Genomic DNA, 6,000 nt, shown 5'->3' with positions numbered 1-6,000 from the left:
CAAGACCAAGGGGCCTCTCTTCCCAATGATGGCTGATTAGGCCATCTTCTGCTACATATGCAGCTGGAGACACAAGCTCAGGGAGTACTGGTTAGTTCATATTGTTGTTGCTCCTACAGGGTTGCAGCCCCCTTCAGTTCCTTGGGTACTTTCTCTAGCTCCTCCATTGGGGACCCTGTGTTCCATCCAATAGCTGGCTGTGAGCATGAGTTGGGGCGCTTTAACAGGCAATGAAAGGATGCATTGTCTCCCCGTGCAAGGGCCAATCACCTATCTCAGTTTGAAGAACCGAAGCCATATTCACCTCATCTTGAAGCAGCAGAAGGAGCCTAGTCACCCATTGACGGTGTTAATTTTCAGTTCACCACCACTGTTATATTTGAACTGAGGCTGGCCTCTAACAAATAATCAGTCAGGCATATGCAGACAAGAGAGGCCTACGGGAGCATTCAAGCATATCTTCTCACTTTAATATAGAGCATCATGACATATACAGAAGATAGACAGATCTGGACAAATACAGTTCCCACTTCAGTACAAACGAAAGCTCGAATCCAGACTCTGCCATGATGGTTGTACTGAACAGATTAACTCATCGATCTCCAAAGCCACCTGCAACCTTCCTGACACATTTCTGTGGACAAGGCAGAGGTGCCCTTCCTCCAGGCAGGCGCATCCCTGTGCCTGGCTCATTAATTACCGGACCAACACTATGTGTACCCAGTCAGAACCCAGTGGATCTTCACGGCCTATCCCTCAAACTTCTACTGAAACAACACATTGGACCTAACTCTGGGAATCACGTTGTCTCTGAGGCAAAACTGCTGAGTGGAAATGTGGCCTAAGCAGTAGGAACTAGGAGAGACGTGGTCTGGCCCCTTTCCAACTTATTACATACACGTCTCCTCTGACTTTGTTCAGCCATAAGTCATAACCCTGCCCTTCTTTCCCCGAAGCCAGCCCCGCCCTTTCTTGCCTTGTGCTATCCTCTCTTCCACGAATGCTTATAGCAAAGACTGTGAACTGCTGTCCAATGAGACCTTCAGGTAAGCAGGCATATTGTGCCCAGCTTGATAAGCTGTTTAAAAAAAGTTGTAAAATAAGGGGCAGACTGTACACAAAATTACATGTTATCTCCCATCTACTATTTTACTGAAATAATCACCCCCAGTTTGGAGAATCAATGTAGCATTCTGAGGTGAGCCTGTCTGACCTCGCTTCCCAAGGCCTCCATCCCCGTCTTCCCTCTCATCCTAGCTGCTGAAGTGCTGTTTCTGGGTATCTTTCTGACTTCTCTTGGACAGTAAGGCAGTACAACCTCCTTATGTTAGGGGTCCTGTGTCTGAGGAACCATGTGTGCCCCCAGAGACAGCACATGCAATTCCTGGACTCCAATTCTGGCTAGGCCCAGACCACCTACCATCCTGATTTAAGTGAAGGAGAGGAAAGGAGATTTCTCTTCCTTCAGCTGACAACTTGCACACCACCTCTTTATGGGGACCTTCGAAGGGATCCTCATTACCCTCTAAACCCTGACTATCAGGCCCAACGGTTATCCTAAGTCAGTCGTATGCTTTCAGAGGTTAAGTGGAAATAAAACAGCTCAAGGATTGTTGAATCCTGGCCATGTCGCACGACTAAACCTAGTGCAGCAATGTGCAGCGCCTGAGTTTTGCTTACTGAAGCCCTTTGCTTTTCCTCCAGAAAGTGAGGTCATTAGGGCAAAGACTTACGTCACGATGATGTCCTGAATGGCTAGCATACAGTGTCTGGAAGGTTCTAAGCACTAAAATATTTGAATGAATGCATGCAAGTTCTTTCCCCACCAAAGACCTCCAGGAGTTCCACAACAGATCTTAATCTTCTACCTTGACTAATCAAGGCAGCTCAGCATCACTCAGCACTGCCCTGTACCCAGCTCCAGAGCAGGCTTCTGTTCCCAAATTCAACCCTGCCCACATAGCTGATGCCCTTGGTCCCAGCTTGGAGGAGACTCAGAAGTGTTGTACTCTGCCGCCTCCGTGCAAACTGCCACAGAGAGCAGCTCTCCATATCCACCAATGTGGCTTTGCCTAAGGGCAGAGCATCAAGAGTGACATCCGGAGTCTAGCTGACAGCAGCAGGAGACTGACTGTATCCGTCTGCTTGCCTCTTATCTCTGCTCCTCTGCTTCCTCCTCTGACTGTACTCTTAACTCATCCGTGAATCCTCCAGGCCTTGTCATTAGTAAGCGTTCCCAACAAGATTATTTAGTAACAGAATCACTTAAGTGCCACATGGAGGATATTGACCCCACAGGGTGAGCACCACTTTACTAGCAGTAAGCCTGTGGATTTGGACAGGAGAGCCAGGTGGAGTTCTGCTGGAGTCCGCTTTAGGCCCTTGGGTATGACCCAGGACTGTTAGAAAGAGCACTCCCCTGCTCTCTGAGACTTACGGATCACAGAGATGTATGAGAAACACCTTCCAAAACACTGTACACTTCAGCTAAATGGTAACTTCAAGCGCCCTTTTCCAGCCAACTGTCTCCCATGCCAGTGTGACAACTGATGACAGCACCCCCTGTCTTGTGGCCCCAGAACTTGAGGGGAGTCAATCTTCTGCAGGGTTTGAGCTTTTCCCTCTCCACATTCCTCTGCTTGGCAACTGTGTTGCTGCTCCTGGGATTCTATCAGCTGCCCAAAGTGCATATCCAACTTACTTCCCCGCATGACATTCCTGGCTTCTAAACCTCAACCTGGAATACTTCACTATGAACAGGCAGTGGCAGCCTGTTCTGTCTCCAACTCTATCTGGGCCTTGACATATCTGCACATAAAGTTTAATCTCTTGGGCTTATAGAAACTTCCAGAATGGATTGTCCAAAGACACTGCAGCCAGTAAATAACCGTAGCTGTGCGATCTGAGATAATCACCACTGGGTCATGTCTTGATGACAAGGGCCCTTCACAGTGACCTGCAGAAGCTGGCTCTCTAGTCTCTAGAGACTGTTTAATGAACGCTTTCCAGTCATGAGATCATTTGGGTCCTCTGGGAGCACAGAATTACTGTACTATATACCACATTGAGTAACATGGGAGAATTGAAGAGTGCATGGATATTAGCCAAAGTTAGCCAGCAGTTAAAAAAAAAAAAAAAGTAAAAAATAAAACGTATCTGGAGTCAAGGTTATCCATTTCTGATTCTAGAAAAGTGCTCTGACAAGGCGATCTGATTCAAAACTATGAACACAGTAGTCAGAATCACAGTACAGCACACTCACTGTTAGACTTGGATTAGAACTCAATCTTTTAGCTCTAGTTCACCAGGAATCCTCCCATCAAGTCACACACAGTCAGAAAAAGGCCCCAGGAGTCCCCAAACAGGTCCTTTAGAAAAGCAGCAGGAGAAGAGTATTGCTACATCCAACAAAGGTTCGGACACGTCCCAGGTCTTTCCCATGTGTTCCCAAGAGGTGACAATCTCTCAGGGCCACTGCCTTCCTGCAGGCTAACTACTGAATGCAACTCCAGGCTTCTTTCAACCTCTGCACTTTTTAGTTATGTAGCACATTGCAACACTAGTTATCAAAGCCACCAGCTGTCCTTGAGTCAAACCAGTGTCCCCTGGCACGTTTTCCCGCTGCGTGGACTTCTGGCGGCACCCTTCCTGGCTCTGCAGCCTACAGTCAGTGCGTGGCGACTCTCAATTTCCACTCACTTTTCAGGTCTACAGACTGTCAAGTGTAGAGTGGCCTGTAATCTCAGCACTTCAGAGGAAGCCGAAGCAGGCATGCTGACAGAGTTTAAGGGACTGCGAGCCTGTCTTAATAAACAACTCCACAACTCTGTTTCTGCCTTATGAAAGGATGGTATGAGAGTTTTTCAAAAAACTAATCATAGAATTACCATCTGATCTAGCTAGCAATTCCACTTAGGGAATATAACATTTTCATATCAAAGTTCACAGCACCATTAGTAAAAATGTGGAATATGGTATAATAATAAAAAAAAAATGTGGAAACAACTCAAATGACAACTGACCAATAAATGGATAAAATGTGGTATAAAACTGTGGGATATTTATTCAACCTCAGCAAGAAATAAAACACAGTAAAATGTGAATATCGTATTAAGTGAAATACACTAAGTATGCCAGACACAAATGGACAAATATGTATGGTTTACCTTGATGAGGTGCCTAGAAACCCCATAATTCAGAGACAGAAAATACCAATAGTAGCTACCAAAGACTAGGAAGAGCTGTCATCAAAACCAGGCCACAAGTATTCAACCAGAAACTCCATCAAACTCTCCCGTAATCCACATACTGCTGACTATGCTTTTTGACAGGGTTATCAGCTGCATTTGAATCTCCTTATAAAGTTACAGACTTAAAACCTGGAGCTCCAACTCTTAGGATATCTTTATTAACTGACATTTAATGCTTGACCCATGAGATGGACAGTGTAACGCATCGGAGAACAAGCATCCTGGGGACCCACAGCCAATACTCATTGTCTTGGTCACTTATGTCTAGGTCTCATCATCGTACAACTAGCATCTTTTACCCAATATAGTTAGAACTTAAATGATTATATTAACTGAGCAGTAACATAAAAGATTCAAATGCTATATCTAAGTTTCATGGGTTTGTAGTATGAATAAAATGAATGAGACTGCCTTAGGATTCTAAGAAATGCATGTATTTCTCAGTCTAACATAATACACAAATTGAGAAATTGAAAAGGTTATATATATTTTGATGGTGTGAAAAGAATCCAAATCTAATCAGGAACATTTCCAAGTCATCTGAGCGTCCCCAAATCCTTATAGCATGATTGCTACTAGGCATGTAGCTGTGAGAGCAAAGGCTAAATAAAGCCAGTACCATAGTTTTTTTAGAAAACAAATCTGATAACATATATATATATATATATATATATATATATATATATATATATATTCATTCCAAGTTTTAAAGTGATCAAATAAAAATAAGCAATCAAGATACGGAGATAAAAGTGAACTTCAAAGACAGGAGTAACCCGTTAGCTATAAGCATGGAAGAATCTAGGCATGCAAAATTAACACAAAACAACAGCAGGGTACTGACATTTTAAAAGCAAACTGATACTATGACTGAGAAATGCAAATTGATTTAAGACCGAAGATAAATACTTGAAGGCCATGGTTGCTCTTATCTTGCTTCATGTCCTCAAATGTAGCAGGCAATTAATAAAAATACTTTTGATTAAATGAAGGTTACTACATAAGAATGCGGAACTAGGTGTGCCCTGGAGCTCCACAGACAAGACACAAAGGTGACCTAAAAGAGGCTTAGTTGGGCTATAAAGTTCTATACGACATAAATACTTCAGTGCTTAAGGCAGTGCAGTGCGTAAGCATGAAGGAACAGCTCACCTCTTAAGGCGGTATGAATAAGAAGGGAAATGTCATTGCTTAAGGCAGGTTTAGAAGCTTGAGTCAGAACATCTGGTTCCCAGAAGAGTCAAAGGGGAGACAGCACAGGGGTCACAGCCTTTTCCATCAGGAAATGGCAGCTCTTAAATTCCTCAAAGATGGGCTCATTATTAGGAGATAGTAAGTCTACTAAGGAAAAGTGCAGTTAATAGTATGTAACTGGAAAGCTAAGGTTGAAAACGGTAAGCCAGCCCATGTTATAGCTTTTCTACTGTGCAGAAGGCATAGGGAGTGCTGGTGTTTAGAGGGATCGACAGACAGGGCTGCAGGTAACCTAGACTGGCCTTCAACTAGAGTGTTCCCAAGGATGATGTTCCACTCTTACTCTCCTGCTGCTCCCTCCTGAATTCTGGGATCACATGTGTGCGGTCACGACACCTGGCTTTGGGGCATCTGAAGAGACCATCACTCTACCTGATAAGTCACAACTGCCTCACTGGTCAGTTAGCAAATTAATGCAAATTTAGTAACCCTTATATGTTACTTCAAGTTTTAACAGTTAAAGAATGAGATTTCATTGGGCACATATAGGTGTGGA

General features: G+C 44.0%; 1 protein-coding gene across 2 annotated transcripts in view; it reads right to left on the bottom strand.

Moving 5' to 3' along the window:
* Rdx (radixin) overlaps positions 1 to 6,000 on the bottom strand; it is a 58,974-nt gene that overhangs the window by 8,400 nt on the left and 44,574 nt on the right. The gene's annotated exons all lie outside the window — the stretch shown is intronic.

Source organism: Mus pahari, chromosome 10 (genome assembly GCF_900095145.1).
Source record: "Mus pahari chromosome 10, PAHARI_EIJ_v1.1, whole genome shotgun sequence".
Lineage (NCBI taxonomy): Eukaryota > Metazoa > Chordata > Mammalia > Rodentia > Muridae > Mus > Mus pahari.
The sequence above is the reverse complement of the archived record's forward strand: the minus strand, read 5'-3'. Positions and strand labels throughout refer to the sequence as shown.